Source organism: Thermobia domestica, chromosome 7 (genome assembly GCF_964235325.1).
Source record: "Thermobia domestica chromosome 7, izTheDome1.hap1.1, whole genome shotgun sequence".
Taxonomy (NCBI): domain Eukaryota; kingdom Metazoa; phylum Arthropoda; class Insecta; order Zygentoma; family Lepismatidae; genus Thermobia; species Thermobia domestica.
Window position 1 is genome coordinate 279,834,524 of NC_137460.1, and position 13,427 is coordinate 279,847,950.

Consider the following 13,427-nt stretch of genomic DNA (forward strand, 5'->3'; position numbering starts at 1 on the left):
TTTTTTTTTTTTTTGTACTTTAGGAATGTTGATGCCGGTTGACCAGCGATAACACACGCATTATCACATTCAAATATTTGAATACTTCTATAATAATTCTTTAATAATAAATTTCTATGATAGACACGCCCCTGTAGTTAAGAAACGTGTTTCGCAACACCCATCACCATGCTAAACCGATGAATTACGTTCGTTAATGGTGCGGAGATAAAGCTTATAGAGCATACAGGAGATATGTTAAAAATAGTGATCCTTCCAGTGATAGCACCATAAATCCTAATACGAAATTCGAAAACAATAGGAGGTTAAGAAACCGTTGCACTCAAGAAGTAAGGAAGGCAAAACGGCGCTTTGCCTATTAAATACTTCAATTCCAAAATAATGGAGCAGTTCTTTGGAAATGGCTAAAATATTAGGTGTTGGGAGAAACATAGCCAAGAACGCTGTTAACGATACGCCAGATGAATTGAACACTTTTTTTCTGTCAAACCTGTATGGTACCAGCCTCCACGAAACTGCAAACAATGAATAATATTGTAGCTTCGGAAATTAACTCTCTGTTCTCGTCTTCTCATGTACAGTCTGCACATGTATTAAAAGCGATCCAAAGAATTAAATCTAAAGCCACTGGTATAGATATTTCAATAACCACGGTCAGGAAAATCCTACTGCATGTACTTAATCCTATCACTGACATTTTTAATTACTCTCTTGCAACAGTACTTTTCCCACAGTATGGAAACTTGCTAAGGTCCCCCCACTTCCAAAAAAGAACAACGCTGATAATATTGCAGACTATCGTCCAATCAGTGTCCTTCCCGAGCTTTCAACAGTTTTTGAATATATTGTAAATGATCAAATTCGGGAATACTTAACAACAAATAATTTATTGGATACAATTCAATCTGGTTTTCGAAGTAATCATAGCACATGCACTGTACTAGTAAACATAACGGAGGATATAAGATCGGCTATTTATAACAGAAAACTGACGCTCCTTACTCTACTTGACTATAGTAAGGCATTTCATACCTTTGATTTTGACATATTACTTAAGAAATTTTCATTATTGTTTAATTTTTCTGAATCAGTGCTTAAATGGTTTCATTCTTACCTTCACGAACGTAAACAAAGAGTAGTGATCAATCAGGATCACATATCGGCATGGCATTGTATCAACAGTAGAGTGTCGCAGGGTAGCGTACTATGTCTCCTTCTCTTTGCCCTTTACATTAATGATCTCCCTGAAATTCTCACCTATTGTAAATACCATATTTACGCTGATGATTTTCAGTTATATGCTTCTTTTCTCCAACAAGATATTAATAATGCGATTGAGAAAATAAATACTGAGCTAAACAAAATCAGCGACTGGTCTACGGCTCATGGGTTAAAATTAAATACAACAAAATCGCAGTGCATCTTAATTGGCTCCCCAAGAATTCTTTCTTCTATTAATATCTATCAGCTCCCAAATATAATATTGTCCAATACTGCTATTCCATTCTCTAAAGCTGCCAAAAATTTCGGAGTCATAATAAATCAAAATCTCTCCTGGTCAGATCAAATAAATGGAGTGTGTAAGAGAGCGTTTGGTGCCCTACATACGTTAAATCGACTAAGAATTTTCTTACCAATATCTTTGAAGATCAAACTTGTCAAGGCACTGGTGTTCCTACATCTTGACTATTGCGACTCAGTCTATTCTGATCTAACAGAAAATCAATCAAAGCGCTTGCAAAGAGTGCAAAATGCCTGCAATAGATTTATTTTCAATATAACTTACAGGGAACATCTCACATCTTTTTATAAAAAACTGTCATGGCTGACGTTAGTCGGAAGAAGAAATTTACATAATCTTACCCTATTGTACAAAATACTTACTACGTCAGAACGATCGTATCTAGCCCGTAGATTTTTATATTTATGAGATTTTCATACTAGAAGCACAAGATCACAAGATAATTTCTTGCTCTCCATCCCCAGTCACAATTCTGATTCATACTCAAAATCCTTCACAGTAAGTACTACACGCCTCTGGAACAGTTTACCTCAATTAATACACAAGGTTTCCACAGTCGCCAAATTTAAAAAAAATCGGTATATTCCCTTCTCTTAAGTAAAGATAAGGACACTGGTAGCACATGAGTCATCTTCGTTTTACCAGATTATTAATAACACACATATGAACACACAACCAATAGGTAACCTATGTTAATTTGTACAGCTTATTCATACCTCTAGTACTGCTATATGCAATATGCAATTTTTGGTTTCTCCATGTTATTTTTGTTTCCCCTATTGAATATTATTTTTCAATTTTTGTTTTTTGAAGTGCTTAACCATTTTTTTAAATTAAGTAGTATATTGTTTTTTTATGTGATTCAATACTTTTCTTTTGTAATTGTTAATATTTTCTATATATTTGTGTTTTTTTTAAATATATATAATGTATTCACGTGGTTAAGTGCTCGGAGAAGGCTGCAGATCCTTAACTTCGCCACGTAAAAGAAGTCATAAATACATAAATAAATAAATAAATAAATACTCGTTTGTTTCCACACTTCAACTATCAAATTTTCAGGAATAATAATAGTGATAATAAATATTATCCTGAAAAATATTTAAAAATTAAAAATTTGTTATCGCTCAGGTCATACCATTACAAGCAGAAATAAAAAAAAAATTGGTTTTGTGTAACGTTGCCCATGAAAAGATGAATTTCTCATCTCGATTCTAAAAATAAACCAAACAAATTCGGGGTGAGACATAACATTTTAATTCCAGACGGGACAAGGCTAACTCACTCTATCGTCATGCTTTGGAGATGAGAATCGAGACGAGACGAAAAGTATCGTAAACATTTCTCGTCTTATCTCGATTCTAGAAATAGTATATGCCACTCTTTAAGCAACAATTGCTATGTAGACTGAATCTTATATATTATTTTGCTACTTTGTACTTCAGAGCTCACTGATTTATGGTCTGTGTATATATTTTTGTAGCAAGGCTTTTATAATTACATCTGCAAACTCCACACGTTAGTTTATTGCAAGCTTTAGTGTTCAATTATATTCAGGTCTTTCTATTACAGTTATTTTCCTGGAAACGTAAAGTAGAATATTTTCTACACGAAATATTAGCAGAAAGCTTTCGTTTAAATTAGAGTAGCTGTACCCCTTCCTCGAAACCCCTACGTTTAAGTAAGTTTTGTCGAATTTTAGTGCAACTATAAACTTTTAATAGCATTATTATTATTATTATCATTGAAGTGTTGTAAATTTAATGGTACAACCTGTTCCACCTAGCTCCCGCCTAGTATGCATTGTGCTGAACAAACAACGTGTGTATAGGTTTCCTCCGTGTTCTGCTTCCTCGAACTTTCTTTATTTCAATATTTCTTTCATTCTCATCATCGACGTGTTCTGTAGCTTAGCCGGCATAACAATTACTAAAAAACAAATTTTCTTACGGCTCTTATGAGTTCAGAATCCATACTTTCTAAACGAAATTTGCCTTGAAACTTTCCGTTATAACGTTTAACTAGTACTAGGGAAACTTTCCGTTATAACATTTAGCTAGTTGTAGGGACGTTTGAGAGGGTATGTCCTGTTGATCCTGACACTTCTCTCTAATCCCGACTATTTTGTAACTTCTGGTTAACGCTACGGGCGATTTTACAGATTTTAATACAATGTGTCCTCATACGGAAATTGTTACCTATATTATTATTATTATTATTATTATTATTATTGAATATTTCAGACCTCAATATTACGTCCTACAGCAATGTAAATAAACATACTGAAGTTACGGAAATGAAAATAAATTCTTTTAACCCTATATAAGGACGAATTGAGTTATGAGATACTATGCAAAGAAAAGACAGGAAAAAGGTGTCAGCTACTGGATAATGTGAAAATCGAACAGAACCTAAGTAGAGTGTGTCTTTATCACAACACCCTTTCGAAGTTACACCCTTTCTTTGGGTAAAGAACAGTAGTGTAATAACCTAACTCCTGGGCCAAACTCTACGCCAACCCATTTTGGAAATATCTTTGACCAGCACAGATTCAGTAGGGTGAGATTGGGCAGGGTGCTTTGCGCGTAGGCTTTAATGACATTTAAAATCATAAAATACTTACATCTAAAACTTACACCTAACATTAAAAGTAAAAAAGAAGTTTTTACGTCAAATTATACATCCTGGGTTGATTTTAAGAATAAATGATTGGCTAATGTATCTAATGCTATCGATAAACAAGATCTTGTAACATTAGAGCAGCTTGAATAAGCAAACGAAGAGTTTACACAAAAAGAAACTGTAGAATTACCATGTCGATTGGCAAAAGATGATGTTGAGAAACCAGTCATTTGTGTATATAATTTAGCTGCTGCCTACAAATTTCTTTATAGAAGTAGTTAATACATACAGAATCAAGTTTCAATTCATAACTTATAGACACATTTTTAAATGACATTCTATTTGAAATTTTTCCATTACACTTTAATATCAATGATCAGTTAACAATTAGACCATCCAAAAATTCTGATTTGAAACAAGGCAAATCATTAATGCTTATTATGTATGTAGAAAGAGAGGATGAAGATGAATACGAAAACGAATCAAGTGATAATGATAATGTTAGGAGGGTAGTATTAGGTAATGATGAATTTTAAATTTCTATATAATAAACAGGATGTATTGTGTTAAGTGTAAGAAATCAACAGATACGAAGAAAAACACTATTAGAATAGAAAAAAACAGAATGGAAGATATAGTAAGAAAGGTATTGGTTCAGTATGTGGTGTTACTAAATCGTAATTCGTTAAAAAGAAAGATTGACTCGAACAAGGTAAAGGTATTAGAGAAGACATTATAGAAGAAATTCACAAACGTTCCGGAAAGAATTATCCTAGGTTAAATGTTATTGTTAAAGGTATAGATGATTTATGGCAAGCAGATCTTGTGGAAATGCATAGTGGCATGTGAAAAGGTATCTCCAAGTTAAACAAAGGGTATAAGTATTTGCTAACGATTATAGATGTGTTTACGAAATATGCTTTTGCTGTTCCTGTTAAAGATAAGAGCGGTAAAAATGTTACAGAAGCATTTGAATCCATATTAAGAACGGGAAAACCTAGTAACTTACAAACTGATCAAGGCAAAGAGTTTTACAATAAAGAATTTAAGAAGGTGATGGAGGAAAATAAGATTAATCATTACTCAACCTATAGGGGTAAGAAAGCTTCTGTTGTTGAGAGATTCAATAGAACTCTTAAACAAAACATGTGGAAAAATTTACAACACAAGGAGATTATAAATGGATAGAAATATTACCAACACTAGTTAACAAGTATAATAATCGTATGCATAGAACCATTGGTTTAAAGCCTATAGAAGTGAATAAAAAGAATAAGCAAATAAGTAAATCGTAAGGGTTATTTGAAAAAGGATATACACCTAATTGGTCAACAGAAGTATTTGTTATTAGCAGTGTTGGGCAAATTTCAATTGAATTAACAATTAACAATTAATCTGTAAATTTAATTGTTAATTGCAATTAACAATTGAAATAAGTAATGGTTAATTGTTAATTGCAGTTGGCCATTAAAAAAGGAGAATCAATTGCAATTGATCAATTGATTGAAAGTAATTGCAGTGGAAAGTAATTGCAATTGAATTCTGTAATTCAATTGCAATTGAAATTAATTGGCAATTGATTCAATTGCAATTGATTTCCACAGCAATTACTTTCAATTGATTGATCAATTGCAATTGATTTTTACTGATTAATTTTCAACACTGTAGTTCAGAGAGGGCGTGGGGCAATGAAAACTTTAGCCATGACCAACTGACTCACCACCCGTCGTGACCCACGACCCACCGTGACCCACTCTGACCCACCACCCACCATAAACCACTCTTACCCACTGTGACCCACAGACCCACCAAAACCCATTGTCATCAACTCTGACCCATGATTCACGCCCTCTTCTCTACTGACTAAAGAGTTTAAACTTGTAATAAAACAAGCATATAAAATTATCACTCATCGGAGTTTGAATTTTTACGATCAATAGCTCAAGCACCGCACTAATACAATAACGGCGGATCTGACCTTTCTAATATAAATAAAATAGAGTTTGTTCGTGTGTCTATCTTTGTGCGACCTGTGGACGAGACGAGTGGACCGAAACTTTTCAAAATTTGGTCACGGGTAGATTGGTCTAGGCCCAAGACCAAGACGAAGAGTTTTTTTTAAATTCCTTACTAGGGGGTCTCCAGGGGACGTTTACCGGGACCGGCCTGGGGACCAGACAAGTAGACCGAGAGTTACCAAATTTTGGTCAAAGATACTTTTGTCCAGGTCCCACACCAAGGCAAAGCTTTTTCGAAAAAAATCGAACCAGGGGTCTCAGGGGGGCGTTTACCGGGACATGTAAAAGTAGTAGAAAATGACCGATATCAGTGTCGATTTCATAGTTTTCGCGGTCGCTGAGATCAATGGTGAAACTCCGATCGCATTAACTTCCAAATTCACCGTATTCGGCTACGGGCCGTGGGTCAACGGGGGAAGGGGGGTATGCCGAAACGTACAAGTAATCCAAAATGCCGATATTAGTGTCAAATCCATAGTTTTCGCGGTTGCTGATATCAATGGTGACACTACCATTAGCAATGACTTTCAAATTCATCCACCGTTGTATGCGGGCCTTGGGTCACCAGAGGGGGGAATTACGAGACATGTAAAAAAAATAATCGAAAATGACCGATATTAATGTCAAATTCATAGTTTTCGGGGTAGCTGAGCTCATTGGTGAAACTCAAGACCGCGTTTACTTTCACATTTAGCCCCCATCAGATAAGAAACGGGGGCATTATAACGGGGATCATGAGACATGTAAAAATAATCCACAATGACCGATGTCAAATCCGTAGTTTTCGCGGAGGCTGAGATCAATGGTGATACTTTCGTTAGCGATGATTTTCAAATTTAGCTACCATTGTATGCGGGCCGGGAGTCACCGGGGCTGGGGAATTGCGAGACATGTAAAAATAATGGAAAGTTACCGATATTAGTGTCAAATCCATAGTTTTCGCTGTCGCTGAGATGAATGGTGATACTTCCACAGGCGTTGACTTCCAAATACAGCCCCAATCGGCTGCGGGCCAGAGGCATTGTTTTTTTTTTCAAAATTGGAACCAGAGGATTATAGGGACTTTTACCGGCATATGTAAAAAATAGTAGAAAATGGCAGATGTTAGTGTCACATTCATAGTTTTCGCGGTATTAGTTGGGGGTTAGTGGGGGCCAGAGGAGATTTTTTCACAATACGAACCAAGGGGGTCTGAGGAGGCGTTCACCGGGACATGTAAAAGTACTAGAATTTGTGTCGAATCCATATTTATCGGGGTTGCTCAGACCTATAGTGAAACCCCCGATAGCGTTTAGGTTCAAATTCATCCCCCATCGGCCTTCCCAATGAAAACACATATACGTTGTTGGATATGTATTCACACAAAATATATCCAATGTTAGAAATGTTTCTTAATTGTTCTCCCGTTGTTCAGTTTGTTTATAGATACATTGATATTTTATCTGATCCGTTCGAAGAACGGGCATAACAGCTAGTACGAAATGGTAAAGTGTTTGTTATGGACCAAATTACAACGAATTCAATTATATAGATAATTATTATAATTATAACTAATAATTATTTCGTTGTTGAATTATAGAGCTCCTCCGTGGCTAGGCGGTTAGCGTACGCGCCTTTGGCGTGGAAGACCCGGGTTGGATTCCCGGCGGGAGCTCATGTGGTTCGGATTCCACGTTAATCAGTAGGTCCATGTCTCATATAGCCTCGCTGCTGACCGGGACATTAAACCCCCAAATCGACTCAAAATCAAATCAACTTGTTGAATTATACATACTTTTCAGTGGAAAAATGAATAAAATTTAAAAGTCCCAAATCAACGTAAAGTAGACCAACATAAAGGAAAAATGTATAAAATTTTCCAAATAATTAGGCTTACAAACTTAAAATTTCCATATAATTAAGCTAAATTTCCATTTTTGTGTCGTTTTGTGCGCCTATTTCCTCGTTTTCTGCGTCACCGGAAATGGGTCAATGTTATCCTACAAATATGGCGGAACAAGTTAATGCTGTTCCGTCAGGAACGATTTCGAGGTCGTTTCCTTCACATAGTCTTGTGCGTATTTTCTACCGTTTTGTAAGCCTATTTCCACGTTTTCTGATTCAATGGTAGTGGGTCAAAATGGGCATTCAGTGTGGGAAGAAAACTGATCCACTCTCCCACCAGTATCGAATTTCAAGGCCGCTTTTTTCGCATTGTTTAGTGCATATTTATACCGTTTCTGCACATACTTTCACGTTTTGTAGGCCAATGAAAGTGGGTCAAAGGCGACCTACAAATATGGCAGAGAAAGACTTATTCATTCCACTTTCAAGGTCCATTTTGACCCTCTCCCACTGATGCACAAAGCGACACAAATCATGTATAAAAAATGTGAAGGAAACGACCTCATTTGATGGTGACGGAACAGCATTAAGTTATTCCGCTATACTTGTAGGCCATTTTGACCCATTTTTGTTGTCGCACTAAAGTGGAAATAGGAGCACAAAACGGTACAAAGCAGGCACTGTACGATGCGAAAGAAACGACCCCCCAAATTCGATAGTGGCGGAACAATGGCTCTATTTTCTCACACATTGATGGACCATTTTGACGCATTTCTGGTGATGCTCAAAACGTGGAAGTAGGCGAACAGAACGGTACAAAATACACACTAAATGATGCGAAAGAACCAACTCCGAATAGTGGTGGCGGAGTAGTGAGCCATTTAACTCCCACTTTAAAGGCCCGTTTAACTCATTTCCGGTGACGCACAAGACGAGGAAGTAGACACAGAAAACTTTTTAAAAAATAATCACTAAACGATGCGAAAGAAACGACCTAGAAATTCAACAGTGTCGGAACAATGGGTCATTTTGGTCACACTTTGGAGGTCCATTTTCACACACTTCTGGAGACGCGCAAAACGTGAAAATAAAGGGCACGAAACATTCACTAGTCGACGCGAAAGGAAGGACCACGAAATTCGGTAGGTATAGTGGCGGAGCAGTGGGTCATTTTCGTCCCACCTTCGAGGCCCATTTTGACCGTCTTCCAGTGACGCACAAAACGTCGAAATACGCGCACAAAACGGTATGCAATGTGAAATTAACGACCTCGAAATTCGATAGTAGCGGAACTCTTGGTCATTTTCGTCCCATCTTGGAAGACCATTTTGACCCACTTCAGGTGACGCATAAAACGTGGAAATAAGGGCACGAAACGGCACGAAAATCAACTAGTCGATGCAAAAGGAAGGATATCGAAATTCAGTAGTGGCGGAACTCTTGGTCATTTTCATCCCACTTTCGAGGCCCATTTTGACCGTCTTCCAGTGACGCACAAAATGTCGAAATAGGCGCACAAAAGGGTACGCGATGTGAAATTAACGACCTCGAAATTCGATAGTGGCGGAACAGTGGGTCATTTTCGTCCTATCTTGGAAGCCCATTTTGACCCACTTCTGGTGACGCACGAAACGTGGAAATGGGGGCACGAAACAACACGAAAATTCAGTAGTCGATACGAAAGGAAGGACCTCGAAATTCGGTAGTGGCGGAGCAGTGGGTCATTTTCGTCCCACCTTCGAGGCCCATTTTGACCATTTTCCAGTGACGCACAAAACATCGAAATAGACGTACAAAAGGGTACGCGATGTGAAATTAACGACCTCGAGATTTAATAGTGGCGGAACTCTTGATCGTTTTCGTCCCACCTTGGGGACTCATTTTAACCCACATCCCACGACGTACAAAACGGAAGTAGACGCACAAAACGGCACAAAACGATGTCAAGGAAACGATCTCGAAATTAATTGGTGGCGGAAGAGCAATAATGTGTTCCGCCATATTTGTAGGCCCATTTTGATCCACTTCCGGTGATGCACAAAATGTGGGAATAGGCACACAAAGCGACACAAAACACGCACAAAAGATGCAAAACAAAGTACCTCGAAATTCGTTGGTGGTGGAACAAGTTAATGATGCCGTCAGTACCAATATAAGTATATACTGTAGTTCTTACCAGGGGGCGCGGAGGGTCAGTGGTACAGTGTTCACCTCCGGTGCTTGAGGTCCCTGGTTAGATCCCAGCTCGCGCAGTTTGGACTTTGTGGTGGACAAACACCGTGCTCGTGGATTTTCTCGGGGTTCTCTCGTTTCCTCCCAGTTTCTTCATTTCATTCATTTCCCATCATCACTGTCTCCTTTAGCCTAACCGGCATAAGCGTGGGACGTAAAACTAAAGACTTCATATCATTTTTTGCAGTTCTTACCATCAAGGCTGAGAACTGCACGGTCCAATTTTTTAGCCAAAGTAGAAGCCCAACCGAAATAGTGATGTCAACCGGCCTGGCTCGGTTCAACTGAGCGTACAGCTTGAGCTGGCTTGGTTGGGATTATCCATCGACTGGGCTCAATTGAGCCAATGGCTTGAACCGGCTCGGTAAAGACGAGTTATCGACTGGGCTCAATTGAGCCAATGGCTTCAACCGGCTCCGTTGAAACGAGTCCATAGGCTGGGTTCGAGTCAGCTTAACTGAGCCCATGGCTCGAACCGGCTCGGTTGGGGTAAGCAATCAGCTCGGTTCGGCTCGGCTCCTGTGAGCCATCGGCTCGAGCTGGCTCGGTTGGATGAGCTGTTGGTTCGGCTCACTTCTCGGTTCGGCTCGATAAGTGAATAAGCTGTGAGCGAGCCACTTGAACTGTTGAGAACCCTAAACCCGGGTCGAGCAGTTTTGAACGTGTTTGGCTGGAGTCCCATAACTTTTAATAATTTTTGGCTTGAGCCCGAATACTTGCTCCTCCTGAACTCAAACTAAGAACTTCGTGACCGATGTCCTTGCCTCCTGAAGATTTCTTGACGACCGAGATCAACAGTCAACTAATTTTTAGTATTCCGATACAAACCGCCTATATTCCATGTTTATACAGGTACACGGTGTTATAATGATAATTAATTATAGTAGTAGTAGTAGTATCATTGATAATTATATTGTCTATATAGGATACTTGAAGATAGTAGTACTTGGAACTACACAAAGAATTTAGCTCGAATTGGCTCGACTCGACTGGAAACTCGATCCGAATTCGAGTCGAGTTGGGGGAATTTTTTCGAGCCGAGATCTCAAGTCGAGCTCAAAGATGTCTTCTTCGAGTCGAGTCGAGTTTTAAAGAAAACTCGCTCGAACTCGTTGGTGCCCATTCCTATTGTATGCATGACGGGCATATAGAGTTCTTTCGAGGGGGATAGAACCATAAATATAATATATTTTAAAAAATACTTAGTTTCCCGGCTTTCTTCCCATGGGGGGGAAAGGGATGGTAGGTATCCAGCATTTCTTATAAGTACCTTATTTGAAATATGTAAAACAGTAACAAGTGGACAACACAATACACACACATCTTCTTATCTTCAGTTTTAATTGCTGATTTCAATTGCAATTAACAATTACAATTAACAATTACAAGTTTCAATTGTCAATTGCAATTAACAATTAAATGTTTCAATTGCACCATTTGCAATTGACAATTAACAATTAAAGGTTTCAATTGCCTGGTGACCAATTAACAATTAACAATTGACGAAAATTTAATTGCAAATTTTATGATTGAATTTAATTGCAATTGAAATTAATTGTCAATTACAAATTGAAATCAATTGCAATTGAAATCAATTGCAATTGAAATCAATTGCAATTGATTTTCAGAGCAATTACTTTCAATTGATTGATCAATTGCAATTGATTTCAATTGATTTTGCCCAACACTGGTTATTAGCGAAGTTATACCATCTAATGCACCTACGTATAGAATTAAAGCTTTAGAAGAAGAGGATATGCAAGGTAGATTTTACGAACCAGAACTATTAAAGACGAAACATAAAGATGAATACTTAGTGGAGGTGTTGAGAAAGAAAGCTGACAAAGCATACGTTAAATGGTTAGTATTTGATGATTCACATAATAGCTGGATAGATAAAAGTAATGTTGTAGTATAAATTTAAATATTATTTTTATGGAATAATAACCATAATAGGTTAGTATGGATCAAAGTTTGAATGAGATATGTTACGAACAGACTAAAGATATTGGTATGGTATCTTTGGTGATTTTAAACTGATTATAGATAAGAACACAGGTTACTTCAATGCTACTAAATTGTGTGCAATGGGAGGTAGAAGATTTTTAAAAAGTTAGAAAATAAAGGTTCAAATGAAATATTAGAATATTACAATAACAAACTAAGTGGACCGAATTCGGGCCACTTCAAAAACTCACCTTATACAGTAAAACTAGCTAGTAACGAAATAATGTTAAAAAATATTTTCTAAACAATAAATACGAGTACCATGGATAGTTTAAACGTTATTTGTTACGAACAGATTAAAGACATTTATTGGTATGCTATTTTTGGAGATTTTAAATTGATTGTGGATAAGAGTACAAGATACTTCATTGCTACTAAGTTGTGTCAAGATGGGGGTAAGAGGTTTGATAATTGGTTAAAAAATAAAGTCACAAGAATTAATAAGATACTATGAGCTAGAATTAACCAACTCCTCTAATTATAGGAATTGCTCTTCCACATACCTAATAAAAGGAGGAGACAAAGAAGCAACCTTAATCATATGTGGAACTTATGTACACAAGAAATATTTCTAGCTGTTGCCTTTTTGTTATCTAAAGATTTTTACAATAAGTGTTATGATATTATCGAAGACTATTTCATCCAAGACTTTAAGCAATATAGAGTTAACAACGAATTACTCCAAACACGAATGCAAGATATAGAAATACAGACGGAAAAGTTAGGTCTTAAGAACAAGGGCTTAAAAAAATAGCAGCACCATATACAGACGATGATTCAAAAGATAATTGCCTAATCATATACAAGAAGAACAAACTTAATTATCCTTTCCCTTATTATGCTATCAGATGCCAAAAGAGAAGTCTATATAAGCCTCTTAATGAGGCACAAGAAAAATATCCAGATCATGAGATAATATACGAAAAGTTTCGAGATCTTAACAGTATTAAGATATTCAACGTAGTGCAAAAAGAATTAGATATTCGTAAAGGTAAGGGTAATGAGTTTTGGACGTCCCTATCAGATGAAAATTTGGTTAAAGAAATTAAAAAAATTGATTGTTTCTATTATCGGTTAACATCGAGTCCTATGTAAAAACTTTCGATATAACTTTTGTGATTATCATTTCATAAAAACTTAACATCAATATTCGATGTTATTATTTCCAATCTTCCACAGAAAATAAAACGGATTATCAAAAT

The 13,427-nt window shown here is 36.9% G+C and overlaps 1 protein-coding gene across 1 annotated transcript in view; it reads right to left on the bottom strand.

Annotated features, from left to right (window-relative positions):
- The window catches only part of LOC145690961 (uncharacterized), a 70,103-nt gene that overhangs the window by 15,153 nt on the left and 41,523 nt on the right, over positions 1 to 13,427 (bottom strand). The gene's annotated exons all lie outside the window — the stretch shown is intronic.